Source organism: Gigantopelta aegis, chromosome 4, assembly GCF_016097555.1.
Source record: "Gigantopelta aegis isolate Gae_Host chromosome 4, Gae_host_genome, whole genome shotgun sequence".
In the NCBI taxonomy this organism is placed as follows: Eukaryota; Metazoa; Mollusca; class Gastropoda; order Neomphalida; family Peltospiridae; genus Gigantopelta; species Gigantopelta aegis.
In genome coordinates this window covers 54,030,452-54,047,272 of record NC_054702.1, presented here as the reverse complement: position 1 = coordinate 54,047,272, position 16,821 = coordinate 54,030,452, and the positions used below count along the sequence as shown (strand labels likewise).

General features: G+C 37.0%; 1 protein-coding gene across 1 annotated transcript in view; it reads right to left on the bottom strand.

The window, feature by feature from the left end:
- Positions 1-15,711, bottom strand: part of LOC121370756 (mucin-22-like) — an 84,438-nt gene extending 68,727 nt beyond the window's left edge. The window contains exon 1 of the mRNA XM_041496203.1: positions 15,660-15,711. The gene's annotated coding sequence lies outside the window, so the exon portion shown is untranslated. The remainder of the gene's footprint in view (positions 1-15,659) is intronic.
- Positions 15,712-16,821: the final 1,110 nt, after the last annotated feature.

Below are 16,821 nucleotides of genomic sequence, written 5' to 3'. Positions count from 1 at the left end.
TATTAACACTAAGTTAGTTTCGTAAAAAAGGGCCCAGGTTTACGTTGCTACCTTAAGGTAATCTTAGCACTAACATAGCTTCGTAAAACTGGGCCCAGGTTTGCGTTGCTACCTTAAGGCAATCTTAGCACTAACATAGCTTTGTAAAACCGGGCCCAGGTTTGCATTGCTACCTTAAAGTAATCTTAGCACTAAGATAGCTTCGTAAAACTGGGCCCAGGTTTGCGTTGCTACCTTAAGGCAATCTTAGCACTAACATAGCTACGTAAAACCGGGCCCAGGTTTGCATTGCTACCTTAAAGTAATCTTAGCACTAAGATAGCTTCGTAAAACTGGGCCCAGGTTTGCGTTGCTACCTTAAGGCAATCTTAGCACTAACATAGCTTCGTAAAACCGGGCCCAGGTTTGGGATTGGAAGGATGAAGGATGTAGTAGGCCTACAATTAGATCGGCTAGGACATCGACGAAGGGATTTCGACCTCCGGCAGACGGAAGCTGAGACCCGTACGGATCCAGAACCCACTCGGGTGTTATCGTCAAGGTAAACGCCCTGCAAACTTGGCCATCTCCCGGCCTCAAGCTAGCGAGCGTCGTGGATGAACTCTCTAAGGTCACAGTATTGGTCTGGAGGCTGGCGGACAGACACACCGGCGATGTGACAAGATAACACAGACAATGTAGGCTGGAGGGTATAATGTTATAGAGATATCGAGTAGGTGTGATCGTAATTAAATAGCCTCGGATGTTCACCACGTAGCGATCTGCGGAACCCAATAGTACATTATAATATGCCGACAGTGTTACAAGATGGGATGCCGTCACTTCCGGAATATTACAGGCACTATTAATTTAACAGACCTAAGCAGTAAGAAGAGTAATTTGCGTATTTAATAACTAGTTATCATGGCCGTAGCTAGGATGTTTTGTTTGGGGGGGGGGGGGGGTGGGGGGGGGGGGGGGGGGGTTTGGGGGTTTGGGGGGGGGGGGGGGGGGGGGGGAGGGCAACTGTGTAGTTAATAGTCTAAAACTCCTTAAACAGTTAAGAAGAGAATTTTCTTTAAGTTTCTATAATGCTTTCCGGATTTCTTCCCCTTGCCCCCCCCCCCCCCCCAGCTACGGCCCTGGTTATGGAAGTAACAAGAGAGGGAGAGGGGAAAACTCAAAACAACCCAAACCTATTTATTTTAGGCTAAGTACGGTTCTAATGGGCAAGGCAACGTAATTCGATGGAAGACGATAGGACGCTAATTTTGAATAATAGATTAATATTTCGTATCTATTAGTGCAATTTTATAATACATAAAAACCCATCCCCCCAAAAAAGAAAAAAAACCCCCATCAAAACCCCACACATCGTAAACAACAAACAACAACAACAACACGCAAACAACAACAACAACAACAACAACAAACAAACAAAACAAAACAAATAGGCCCTACTTCAACAACAACAACGAAAAACCACAACAAACCGCCCCAAAACTGACTTTGCTATACTGTAAAACCTGAACCATTAATTATAGGCACCATCTACGCTAAAGGATAATTATTTTAATCGGTAAAAGTCTCGATGTCTTGTAAACTTGTTCTGTGGTGAGATATCACCATGCAAAAAGACGTTGATAACATCAAACATTTCCCACTATGAATGGCTAGTTCACCGATAGTCAAGATAACGGAAGGCTTAAACTGGTGCAGACTTCGTAAAGCTGGTTACGTGAATTCGCAGGTTGATGAGGAAGATATAGATGAAGACACGTTACATCCATACAGGTGACGAAGACTAAACCATAACACATCACACTCTTATTATTATTAAAAACAAATATTTATATTAATTTACCATTCAGACATCCAAGCTACCTGTAACATAGCTCGAGTCACCTCTAGCCCTCTCCTTATTCATATTTTGTAGGGGAGAGCTAGAGAGGACTGTGTGAAAACAAATTAATGAATGAATGTTTAACAACACCCCAGCACGAAAAAATACATCGGCTATTGGGTGTCAAACTAGAGGACTGTGTGTAATACGTTTGTAATCATCGACGACCAAATGGTAGCAAGCTACTGTGTCTAAAATACTTTTTTTCCTAAATCTGATGCCACAGAGCTTTAGTTTGATTATTCTCAAGTCCAGTCATGACATTAAACTTACATGCTGTTAACCTGTACCAACGTATCAAGTGGGCACAAGAAAGTACAGCGCAGGTTCGTGTCGCATAGAGACGTCGGGTTTCTTCGTGTAGCGTTGGTAGCGGTTAACAACATGTAAGTTTAATGTCATTATTGGACTTGAGAATAATCAACTTAAGCTATGTGGCATCATATTCAGGGGAAAAAATGCCTCTTAGTACAGGAGCAAAACCTCAAATTCGGGTAAAAATTATACAGATATTCGGGCAAAATCTGCTAACCTAAGACCTTTTTACCATGTATTTCCATCATTTTACCCCCAAAATTAGTAGTAATTCTAATATGAATAAATGTTATTATCCAGATTCGGTTATTTTCGTTTAAATCGGGCAAAAGTCAGCCTGCTCCCACCCCCACCCCCCGCCCCGTACAAAAATGGGAGCCCGTACGCCTATGGCAATGTTGATGCATTTTGTGTAAACATACTGAGATTAAACATGCAACTCATAATTACGGGTTTCCTCTCTAAGACTCTATGCCAAAATTACCAAATGTTTGACATCCAATAGCCAATGTTCTCTAGTGGTGTCGTTAAACAAAGCAAACTAACTTTAAAAAACAAAACAAGTTGTAGTGATAAGAAAACGTCGTGATAGCAAAACAAGATGGTAGCAAAAGAATTGTAGCAAAACGTAGTAATGACAAAACAGTGATAGCAAACCAGAGCGATAGTAAAATAATGATAGTCCGAGTGAGAGTAAAATACGGCAATAAAGAAAACAAACTGTCAACCTCAAAGAAATAATGTACGCTTCGGTTGTTGCTTTTTTGTGATTAACGCCGTTTTCGAAGATATTTATGTCTCAATAATTATATGTACATAATAAATATAAACATGTTTTACACCGCGGTTAGTCACTATACATATTATGCACGCACGCATGGATGTGTGTGCGCGCGCACACCCATATACACACACACACACACGCAGATATACATACACACGCACGCATGCACGCACATACGAATGCGCGTGCGTGCGCGCACACACATACATACATACCACATTGTTTAATTAATGTCAGTAGGTGTCTAACAGATGTAATTACGAAATTTTTCTACAAAATGAGCAAAAAAACCTATCGCTACCACATTTCGATTAACAAAACGTGAAAAGTGCAATTGCAACAGTTACAGTTTTGGCGTTCTCACATTGCAACCATATGCTACATATCGTTGTTAAAAGTCACACCGTCGTAACACACCTTTATTGTGTTATTCTGGACATTACACCCTCGTTACAACTGCGACACCTGCACGGACTGCAACCCGCGGAGACGAGTTTGTCAATACACAATGTATGTTTTGTTTCTTTTGCATTCTTTTCCATCTACCGTTAATACTGTTAAAGCATTGTTTTACTTTGTCCGCACATGTTAAGTATGCAGAAATTCGAGGAATCCGCAGTGAGAAGAGCTGTTTAATAAGCAGCTATTTCTCTGTTTAATATACAGTAATTGTGACACTTCGTAAGGAATTAATGAGAGAGGAAACCCGCTGCCGTTGTACGAGCTTCTGCTTCTAATGAGAAAAAAAGTGGATATCAAATACTCCCGGCTTTTGATACCACTGCGGTGAAGAAAGGACTGGTTGTGCGAGTAGTGCGGGACGTAAAGCGCTCGCCTGATGCGCGGTCAGTTTGGGTTCGATCATCTCCAGTGGATCCATCGGACCATTTTTTCTTTTCTTTTCTGGCCAGTGCACCACGACTGGTATATCAAAGGCCTTGGTATGTGCTATCCTGTCTGTGGGATGGTGCAATTAATAGAGCCCTCCCTTGCTACTAATGTAAAACTATAGCGGGTTTCCCCTCTGACCGCATGTCAAAATTACCAAATGTTTGACATTCAATAGCCGATGATAAAAACAATCAAGGTGCTCTAGTTGTATCGTTAAACAAAACAAATTTTAACTTTTAGTTGAGCGAGTATATGTAGTGTAATATTAGCGATGCTTCGTCGAGAAGAAACTCGCTGCCGCGTATAGAGTATATACAAAATTAATAACGGGGATCTGTTATAAGAGAAGACTGTTATGAGTGGCCGTTACATACTATTTATTTTATAAGTTGTTTTTAAAACAATTATGGTGTCTAACGAATAAATCCGAGTTAAATACATTTTAACTAAGATATATACATCAAAATATTAACAATAACTAAAATCAAAATACTGCTTAACATATTTTTTTTAAAAGAAGTTTGACAAGAAAGGTTATAAATACTGAAATTAATTGAAGCCATTTGGACAGATAACAGAAACTGTGCACGTACGTCTACAGTCTGTCAGCAGACTACACGTATTACCTGTTTGACCAAAGATACATTCACTCATGAAGTGTGATGTACGACTTATAGGGCAAGAAACCTATGTAATTGCAGAAACATGTTCTAGACATTCGGAGGTCAGCAACCTATTGGCCCGGACGTTGCTTCGCATACACGATCTCAAATGGTCGAAATTTCCCCGTAACTAGAAAACACTATTCCTTAAATAATAGTATTAAATAAAGTGTATCACGTGTTTTATGTATAAGCAATGGTTCATGTTTTGGGGGTTTTGTTTTCATCTGCATGGCTAACGTATTATACAACTGAACTAAAACCTACATTGCACCAGTTCAGTTTCCACTGGAGATAAAGTTAACATTTTAACAACAAAACTGACATAGTCAACATGCTTGTGCACTGGTCTTGGATTATGATCCGGAAACTTCAGAGAAAACCTGAACACGTCATGATTGATGTAATATAGCAACGTCCTATGTAGCTATTTTTAAATGACAAATATTTTTGATAGATTCTAAGATGTCATGCAAAACATTGCTATTTGGACAGATTATTAAAGACCATCTAAAAATTTGCTATAGGACATATTTTAAGAGGCCATCTAAAACATTGCTATTTTGATAGATTCTAAAAGACATCTAAAACATTGTTTTTTTGGACAGGCTTTAAGAGGCTGTCTAAAACATCGCTATTTGGACATATTCTAAGGAAAGGAAGGAAATGTTTTATTTAACGACGCACTCAACACATTTTATTTTACGGTTATATGGCGTCAGACCTATGGTTAAGGACCACACAAATATTCAGAGAGGAAACCCGCTGCCGCCACTTCATGGGCTACTCTTTTCGATTGCCAGCAAGAGATCTTTTATATGCACCATCCCACAGACATGATAATGCATACCACGGTCTTTGTTACTCCAGTTGTGGAGCACTGGCTGGAGCTGGAACGAGAAATAGCCCAAAGGGCTCACCGACGGGAATCGATCCTAGATTGATTGTGCATCAAGCGAGCGCTTTACCACTGGGCTACGTCCCGCCCCGATATATTTTAAAAGATCGTCTAAAACATTGCTATTTGGACAGATTTTAAGAGGCTGTCTAAAACATTGCTATTTGGACAGATTTTAAGAGACTACCTAAAACATTCCATTTTGGATAGATTTGAATAGGTCTTCAAACATTGCTATTTGGACAGATTTTAAGAGACTACCTAAAACATTCCATTTTGGATAGATTTGAATAGGTCTTCAAGCATTGCTATTTGAACAGATGTTAAGAGGTCATACAGGGCAGGGCCATTGCCCCAAAACAAAATCAGCCTTATGGTCCAGGACCCCGTTTGACAAAGTGTTCTTAGTGCTAAGATCACCTTAAATGCATATGGTAGTTATGCACTTAAGGAGAGCTTAAAGAACGCTTCATAAAACTGGACCCTTTGTACTTAAGGAGAGCTTAAAGAACGCTTAATAAAACTGGACCCTGTGTACTTAAGGAGAGCTTAAAGAACGCTTCATAAAACTGGACCCTTTGTACTTAAGGAGAGCTTAAAGAACGCTTAATAAAACTGGACCCTGTGTACTTAAGGAGAGCTTAAAGAACGCTTCATAAAACTGGACCCTTTGTACTTAAGGAGAGCTTAAAGAACGCTTAATAAAACTGGACCCTGTGTACTTAAGGAGAGCTTAAAGAACGCTTCATAAAACTGGACCCTGTGTACTTAAGGAGAGCTTAAAGAACGCTTCATAAAACTGGACCCTGTGTACTTAAGGAGAGCTTAAAGAACGCTTAATAAAACTGGACCCTGTGTACTTAAGGAGAGCTTAAAGAACGCTTCATAAAACTGGACCCTGTGTACTTAAGGAGAGCTTAAAGAACGCTTCATAAAACTGGACCCTGTGTACTTAAGGAGAGCTTAAAGAACGCTTCATAAAACTGGACCCTGTGTACTTAAGGAGAGCTTAAAGAACGCTTCATAAAACTGGACCCTGTGTACTTAAGGAGAGCTTAAAGAACGCTTCATAAAACTGGACCCTGTGTACTTAAGGAGAGCTTAAAGAACGCTTCATAAAACTGGACCCTGTGTACTTAAGGAGAGTTTAAAGAACGCTTCATAAAACTGGACCCTGAAGTTTGACGACACAGGCATGCCCCTCTTTGGTACCAAACGTCCCGAATACAATGGATGGTCAACCTCAGGTCAGGTCAGGTCATAAGGTTTTACGTGCACGTTCAGAACAAGCTGTTGTAGCACGCGCCTGTCATGGGCGAAAGTGCCGTCCTCGGCTGGCTCCTCCGTCCAGGACTGGAAAAGGGTTGGTGTGGGTGGGAGAGAGAGTTGGTTTTGGTGCTGTTGAATTTGCAAATGTCCCGTAGGATTAAAGCCAAATAGGAAATGTTGCGTCTTTTCTTGAAGTTAATCTTGACGCATAATTTAGAATGGTTCATCAAAATTGAAAATGGAGCTACAGGGCCGTACCCTCCGGGGGGGCAGGGGGGGCAACTGCCCCCCTGAGAATCTTGTCCTTTTTTTTTTTTTATATATCTCCAGTAATAGCATAGAAATGTTTAATCTTTATAGTATGTTAAAAATTATTTATAAAATTTAGTGCCCCCCCCATGGATTTTGGTCAGGGTACGGCCCTGAGCTAATTGGTTGATTTGACTTAGTTGATCGAAAGGTAGCCCCTTGCTGGAACCTTTTAGGATTGGGTAGAGTGAGCCGGTATTCTTTTGTGTACAATCTCTATTTCAATTAATATTTATACATGAACAGAAACGATGTGATGGAGCGATAACTCGCTTCATTAAGTTCTCTCCTCTTGCGCTCCCATTCACGACCACCAGGGGACGCTGTGGCGCCACTCGGGTGTTCCCAATTCGAGGTAAATTAATAAATGTACACACAGGTCTTTACTGCGTTTGAATGCCCTCTGAATAATATGCGAGATATGTTAACCAGGACCCGCGAAGTATTCCGACTATCTCACTGACCTAAATACATCATGTAAGGTTTTGTCACAGGGCATGAGTTATTGTACCAGTGCAAATACCATAGTACTTCTAATATATGATGCCACGTGATCCTCGCGTCAGCAATGAAATATACCAAATGTGATAACAATTTAAGGTTTGTTCACACTGACCACAATAACAACAACAACCTTGACAAATATGTTTTATTAATTAGTAAACAGATTGATTTTATTTATACTTTAAAAGAAATTATTCACAGATTTTGTAAAATACATTTGTTGTGAATCCCTGTACTTTAACATGTTCTGGAACAAAATTTCAATAGCGTAAAATAAAATCTTTGTCTGTTTGTCTGTCTGTCTGTCTGTCTGTCCCAGTAATGCTGATTGCAGATACATACCTGTTTAAAAGGGCAGCAGTTTTATTTGTGTTTTGTACAAGACAAGACAGTACCTGGTCTAAAATAGGGCAGTAGAAAACGACAACAAATTTAATGGTTATTTTGTTAAACTATACCACTAGAGCACATTGATTAATTAATCATCGACTGTTGGATGTCAAATATTATTTGATAATTCTGGCATGTAGTCTGCAGAGGAAACCCACTATAATTTTTTTGTTAACAGCAAGGGATCTTTATTTGCACTTTTCCACAGTCAGGACATCACATACCACGGCGTGGGCACTGGTTGGAGCAAAAAACAACAACAATGATTCAGCCAAGGTGGTTTAATTCTAAGAACCAAACATCCCAAGCAAGCTTCCTATCGACTAACCTAAATCTGGCCCATGATTAAATACCAGTAGTCTTTTCAAACTAGACAAACAGGGCACGTCTCAACTAAAATGGTACGCTTCGTATATGTTTCGAGGAGGAACGATTGTCCCCCGCCACAACCACCACCCTCGTTGACTATTTCCATGTGAAATAAAGATACTAATTGACTAAAAGACAAAAATCCTATTAGTACTTTAAATGCGCAGGCCCTAGTTTCAACTCGTAAAAATGGACACTAAGTTTAATTAATCTACAAACCTGTAACACACTTGGATAAAGTTAAAACAGAGCGAAACAACAAGAGTATGTGACGTTAAAACCTGAAAATATCCTTGAAAAACAGACTATAACTCAAATCAACAACTGCTACTTCTCAGACGCACGTGTGTTTTTAAAAAATATGAAAAATGTATTTTGTGATATTAGAAACAACAGGATGACCAGAAACACTTCGATTGTACGGAAATGGATAATCTAAACAATAAAATATAGATAATGTTTGATTTCAGTGATTATAAACTGCTCTAATAGTGAAAAATATGCTGTAGTGTTTAAAAACTATGGTATGTCCCTTTAAGCGAACGTGTGAACTCCCAAAAGTAAAGGACAGAATATTCCAAGGTGACTTTCCATTATGCCTACACCCATATTACCTACTACACCCGGTTTGCCTACACCCATTTCACCTATTTATCCTACAATGTTTTGCAATACCTGACACCTATACTAAAAAAAACCCACAAAAAAAACTCTCTAATTACCGGTACTCTGTGACCCAGTTCTTTACTTCTTTAACTTATTTATCTCCCGTGAAACATAGCTTGTAATGACGAGGTCACGGTGAATAAGAACTAATGCGTTTTCACCTGACATTTACGGTAAATAATAATAAAAACGTTTTGTCTCCAAAGCCAAATCCGAAGTTAAGCCCAGTGATTAAACAGTGTTTTATTGATGGCAGAGGCAATACGTTTTGTGGTTCTTAGCGGGAGTTGCAGTCAGTGTGGTGGATTTTTGTTTTATTGTTGGCACAAGTAATACGTTTTGTGTCTCTTAGCTGGGACTAAGAAAGAAAGGGACTCCATATATCTTTGCCTTGTAACACCTAATAGCCGATGTGTATTTGTGTGCTGGGGTGTCGTTAAAGGGACAGACCCTAGTTTCAACCCGTGAAAACTAACACTAAGTTCAGTTAATCTACAAACCTGTAACACATTTGGATAAAGTTACAATTAAGTGAAACAGGAGTCTGTGACTTTGAAATGGTGAAACACCCCCTAAAAATAGACTAAAACTCGATTCCATAACTGTTCCTTCTCAGACGCACGTGCGTTTTTAACAATATGAGAAATACATTTTATGATATTAAAAACACCAGAATGACCAAAAACACTTCGAATGTACGGAAATGGATACTCTAAACCATAAAATCTAAGTAAAGTATGATTTGAGTTATCAAAAACAATTATAATAGTAAAAATATATGCCTTAGTGTTTAAAACCTAGGGTATGTCCCTTTAAACGTCCATTCATTCATTCATTCATTCATTCATTCATTCATTCATTCATTCATTCCATGTCACTGCCAACCAATAGCCGATTTTTTTTTTAATGCCAGGGTATCGATAAACATTCATTCATTAGTGAAAAAAAACAATGCATGTTTGTTCATTTTATAACGACATATCATGATATTTTACTTATCGGACTTGTGGTACTTGGTTGAACATTAAAACAAAAGTCCGACTCATTCGACACTGTTAACAAAGGCAGTTTTCACTATATCTACTGTCTGAAGATGGAATACGACCATTGGCGTAGCCAGAGGGGTGGGGGACCACTGCCTCCCCCAATGTGAGTGCCCCCCAATATAAAATCCTAGCTACATCAATGAACATGTCTACCATACTTAATGATACTTGGTATATAAAATGGCGACAACACTGGTTAAAACAATCCAAAATAATCGAAAAAGATATATAATAATAACCATGTGGTGCCTCCCGCCTTCCCCATGTGATCGAGTCTGATACAACCTTCAACGAAGTATGTTAAACGAGATGTAACCTGTGCAAAGCATGGGCATGGGATACGATGGCCTTTTACTGGACCCCCCCCCCCCCCCCCCCCCCACCTCCAAAAAAAGAAGAAAAAAAAGAAAATAAAATATATATATATCTATATCTAAACAGTAGTCTATAAATATATATATATATATCATATATATTATATATATATATATATATATATATATATATATATATATATATATATATATATATGACCACCGTTTAGATAACCAGCCCCATCGCCCAGACTGTATACACGACTACCCTTTATATGGCGACCTCCTTTACAGTTGTATTTATGGCATTCATCTTAGTACGCAATATGTAGCACGATGTGTGTACATTAATCGACTGGACCTGAGCGCAAAACAAAAACAATCCTTGCAAAATGCGGCATCGGGTAAACGTTTATTTTGTTTAACGACACCACTAGAGCACATTGGATGTCAAGCATCGGGTAAGTGCAAAGAAGTCGATCGGCAGTGCAGAGCAAAAGAGAAGAGGTTATGTAGGATCCGAAACTGTTAAACAAATTCTTGCGTGTAATATTATAGATAATGAAGACATACATTTTGGACATTTAACGTTCTTGGCGTACAACTCAATAGCAACATTACTATAAACTGCTTTACACATTAAACCGTATGTATGGACCTTTAAATGGTCAGTTGGTTAACTACAATGGTTCATAATTTTTTTTTTTTTCAAAGCCAGCTTTAGAAAGGAGGAATGTTAATGGGTAAACCCCATTTATCCACTCTTTTCATTCATTTTTAGCCAGAAAAACACACACGAGACCCTATAATTGCTTCACAACACGATGACCAGTGTAAACAAGACGGTTAAATAGCCGAGGACGCATCGTAAGTTAAATATCATGTCTTTCAGAGTGGTGTTAACTGAGTAACGTACCACGCTTCACGTAACCTCGGGAATGCTGCCCACTATCCGCGGACAATGGCGTCGGGATAGATCCCGTATATACATTTTATTGTGGTTTTTACACCACGTTAACCCCGATATAAATTTTACCGATGAGCTCCGTCCCATTAACATGGCACCTTCGTTCATTCATGGAACTCGTTCCCATTTAACGCAGGTTTGAGGTTTTCCTTTTTATTTAAAGAAAAAACAAAGGACGAAAGACACACACGCACACACAAACAAAAGATAAAAAAAGCAGAAAAAACAACAACCAACAAACAAAAAACAAACACCCCCCCCCAAAAAAAAACAAAAAAAAAAAAAAAAAAAAAAAAACCACACAATAAAACAACAACACCAAAAAAAACAACCAACAACAACGACAAACAACAACAAAACAAGATGCCCATATGTCTAAACGGTCACCTGAATAAATTGTTGACCCCACCTACCAAACTCCTGGATGCACAAATACCAAATTTCCGGGAGGAATGGTGGATGATGAAGGTCAACAGTGGCGGATCCAGAAAATCTATTGGGGGGGGGGGGGGGGGAGCAATGACATGAGGCGGAATGCCAAGGGAACTTTGGGGGAGTTTTGGAGAGGAATCGTAAACAAAATAAAAATTAATATATAATAAAATTATAACTGACAAAATTTTATCCAAATACCGACTCCAAACCCTGAGTGAGTGCTCCGCTAGGCTCAATGGGTAGGTGTAAACCACTTGCACCGACCAGCGATCCATAACTGGTTCAACAAAGGCCATGGTTTGTGCTATCCTGCCTGTGGGAAGCTCGAATAAAAGACCCCTTGCTGCTTCTAAAAAACAGTGTCAGAATGACCATATGTTTGATGTCCAATAGCCGATGATAAGATAAAAAATCAATGTGCTCTAGTGGCGTCGTTAAATAAAACAAACTTTACTTTATTGATATAACTATATTAAACTTCACCCCATCCCTGATGGACCTCACATTTAAGACCTTAAAAAACCCACAAACAAAAACCCTAAACAAACAAAAAACCCAAAGGAAAAGGAGGAATTTTTATTTTATTTTCCTTTAGTATTCATTTTTATGTAGGATATTCGAGAGATGCATGTTGCTATGTTTACTACGTAAAGGAATTGTTGTAACGAGTATTTGCATATAACACTTCGAAACGCCGATCTAAAGAAGTACAAAGCATAGTAAAATATCCTTGTGTATTTTTTTTTAAAGATGTTTACAAGCTGAGTTCCTTACGTCAGTGCAGTTTTAAACTTTAAAACACATTTACATTCTAAAGTTTAACATTGCATCACGCAGCACTTGCAGCTTTGGGCTTACTTACAGAAAGACACACCTATATAATTTATCTTTTTGAAAACAACCCCAAAATGCTAAAGAAATTGCTGCCCTTTTTTCAATTAAAAAAAATACTGTTACAGAAAGTTGACAAACAAAATAGTTATCATGGACGAACAGTTTAATACTGCTAATGTTTGGTCAGTTCTGTTTTGGAGATCGTTCCCACGGTAAATAAGTAAATAAATTTTACCGACCCTAATAATGCAGCCAATCTATTGACAGTTTGTTGTACAAAAGCATCTGTTAATTGTCCGGCTAATTGTGTTACTGTATACACGTGTGTCACCGTGGTATCTGGATGTTTATTTATCACAAGACCGGATATCCGAGGAATTCGTCTTATCCCCCACTCCAACCCTTATTACCTAAATCAAAGATTGAACGTGTTGGACAATTTGGAAAACCTTTTTCAAATTGAAGTGTTTTTGTCTTAAAATCGTGTTGAATATTTTACATCATTAAAAAAACACCTGTTATGGCATATATGGGTACGCTCACTGTTTGTTTGTTTTGTTGTGGTTTTTTTTTTTTTAAATCTAGTATACTGAATTCCATTGTAAACGCATCAATCAGTTTTGTAGTTGAAAAAAAAAATATGACAAGAAAAAATAATACATTTAACTGATTTTGGATAACTGGATGTATTCTTATAGGCAGTAAATAACCCAACTGTATACAATGGTTATATATTAGGGTTATTGTATTTTTTATTGCCTCTCTCGGGTAAAACGAAATCCTAGTTTAAGCCACTTTTTTAATATAAATTCTACCTCATACATGCGGTAGCAATAACAACGGGAATTGGTCACTGGCGATGTCAGAGGCGACGTCCGGGGTGGCTGTGCCTGAACCTTCGGGATATGGGCACGTTAATAGAGTTCCCTTCCCTTCCAACAACTGTATAAGACAGAACCCGACGAATATATTCACAAAACCCTAACAAGACATCCCAAATGTAATTCGTTCGTTAAAGTTTGGTCGAATGTGTCCTTGCACTAAAATCTCGTCTCAGTATGTATTATGACGCTGTATGTATTTTTGCGCGCTGTCTTTAAATAGCGATTGTGCGTCATCAAAGAAAACTATGACGGCAAATGCAGACGTTTTTGTTGATGAAAGTATTTTTTATTGATAAAAATAAAGCAATGTTTACAATTTGCCAGTTTGCAGTAAGTATTAACAATTAAAAATACCATGTAATTAAAAGTACTATTTTCCGTAAGGCACTTTTTTTTTTAACATTTTCAAATTCTTTTATTGACCGTAAGCTTAACAGCTCATCGGATCAGCAATAAATACATTACTTCATGGTGAACAAATGACAAAGAGTAAAACAAAATATACAAATATTAGGAGAATGCAAACAATATACAATGTAAGTTGATCTAAATATAAGTATTTCTCAGATTCGTGGCACTGTATAAATATTTACCAAAATTTCGTAACTGCTTAGTGTTATTAATTTTAAACAGTTTAATAAGTTTAAACACAGAAGGGTTTTTCCAATAATAAGGTTTGATATATTGTTTTCTTAGAACGTTATATAATGGGCAAACCAGTATAAAATGATATTCATCTTCAATTTCATCAACACAAGCAAAACATGTTCTTTTAGAACGGTCAGTAGTGTTATATCTACCGGTCTCGATAGCTAAATTGTGAGATGACAAACGAAATTTAGTAATACAATTTCTAAAATGTACAGGTATAAATTTGGACAAATAATACTGCAGTGAATAGACATCAATCAGGTATTTGTAATAAGTACATTTTGGTGATGCAAATATCTGACTTCTAATCAGTTGTTGTGATTGATCTAATAAACTTTGTTTAACAGCAGGTAAATGTTCGTCATCTATGTGTTGATTAATCCACAATTCACTGAACCCTAAAATAAACAATTCATGCTTTACATGGTAAGCCCAGTTTTGTTCGCTATATTTCTCAACACAATCATATAGATATGAATAGCTAGCTTTCAACATGCAATTATTTGTCTTAACAATCCTGTGCCAATATCTTATATTAAATAATCTGTAGACTCTTAATGGTACACGACCAAGTTCAGCATAAATTATTGAATTATTTGTGGATAGTTTAGTACCAAGTAATCTTTTACAAAAATCAACATGAACTCTTTCGACAGCTTTTCCTTTATGAGAGCCCCATACCTCAGATGCATAACACAGAATACTAGTAATATAACAATCAAACAATGAGAGTATTGTTTCAGTATTTAAATATAATGAATTCATTTTAGAGCACAACGCAAAAGCGGCTTTTCTACCTTGATCCGCTAAATGTTTTTCTGCAACTGTAAACGTATTATTATAATAAAAAATAAATCCAAGATATGAAAATTTATCAACAGTTTCTATCAGTTTATATATTATTATAATTATAATATAAGTTATCTGCACTACTAATTTTCCCACCATTTCTAAACACCATTGCTTTTGATTTTTCTATGTTAACTTCCATTCCCTATTTCTGTGAATATTCAAAAAGACAATCCAACATTTGCTGTAGACCATTGACAGTTTCGGAAAAGAGCACCAAATCATCAGCATTCACCATTAAGAATAAAGTTATATTTGCATATTCATATGGTGTACATCCTTTTTCAATTAAGTTCATTTCAATATCATTAATAAAGAGAGCAAATAATATAGGTGATAACACTTCTCCTTGCATCAGACCCAGATATGTAGCCATTTATGGAAATACAACTCTGAACATTAAGGTACAATGATTGAATAACTCTAAGAAGTCTTCCTTTAATGCCAGCTTTAGAAAGCTTACGCCATAATTTCTTCGATCTATGTAATCAAATGCCTTTTTAAAATCAATAAATGCACAATATAATCTTTTTTTAGTGGACAGAGATTTTGAAATTATAGCATGTAAGGAAAAAATGGCCCCAGCCGTTCCTCGTCCCGGTTGGAAACCAAATTGAGCATAAGAGATAACATCATGACTAGATGACCACGACAACAACCTTTGATTTAAAACACTAGTAAACAGTTTACATGCAGAAACATCTATGTATCTCCAAATTTTCATAATGAATTTTACTCACCTGCTGCACGAAATATTGTCGTCTGCTACTAATGAAGTAAACACAAGACAATTCGACCACCTCTACCTCAGTCTATTTCTATGGACGTCCGAATGAGTCCCCTGTCATTATACGTGCACTGCATACGAGTAAATTGGGTCAGGATTAAACGACATTCAAATGCATTAGTCATCTTAAAATAATATCTATTTCACATGAAATGTAAAGTGGACATTGGTTTCAATAATACTAATGCTAAACAAACAAAAAAAGTCTCGAATGGCTGTCAAATTTACTGCCACTCTATCAATGGACAAATAGTGACTATATCTGGGTCATTCTACAGAAAGTGTCACTTTTATGTCCCTGCACAATTTCTTTTTTATTTATATATAGAAAACTAAATTTGTTGTATTTAACGATATCTTAATAATAATATCATCCTGTCATAGCATTTTTTTCTCTCTGGTAATCAGCTTTGATAGAGATTTTATTCGAGATTAGTGTAAAATGTCATTGGTGTTACCTGTCCCTAGCATAACACTGTACATAACATGCACTGTTAAAATATATAACAGAAGACATAACACTGAATACATACTGATGGCTGACTTACTCACTAAAGAAGGAATGTACTTTATTCAACCATCTACGTAACCACCATACTCCATTTATTAAGGATATTTTGTAAAAATAACTGAATTATGGCAATGGTACATAATTCAAAAATTGACATTGCTGAGAGAGTTGACATGGATTTCACTCCATCATGATGTAGTTAAAGTGATGCAATAGCTAGATTTGGTCTGTGAAAATTAATGTAATTTTGATTTATTATTAATTTTTAGAGAAATAAGGTGCTTAAATCTGTGACAGTATGCCTTTAAGTTTTTTTTCTTTCTTCTTTTTTCTTCTTTTTTGTTTTGTTAATAATTCCAATTTAGTTTGACGTAAGAAGACAAGTAAAATTGTTTTGAAAATAAAAAATAAAAACTATTTTTGTGTCCAATTTATAAAACAATTGGCTCAGAAATAAATAGCATGTAGTAAATTTCATAGTATGATAAAAGACGTTCCTTGTGGAACCGTTGGTAAAACACGGTCCGGACCGGAACGCTGGACAAACTGATTTTTTCCTTTAAAAAAAAAAAAAAAATTAAACAAAGTGTTTGTCCATATATTT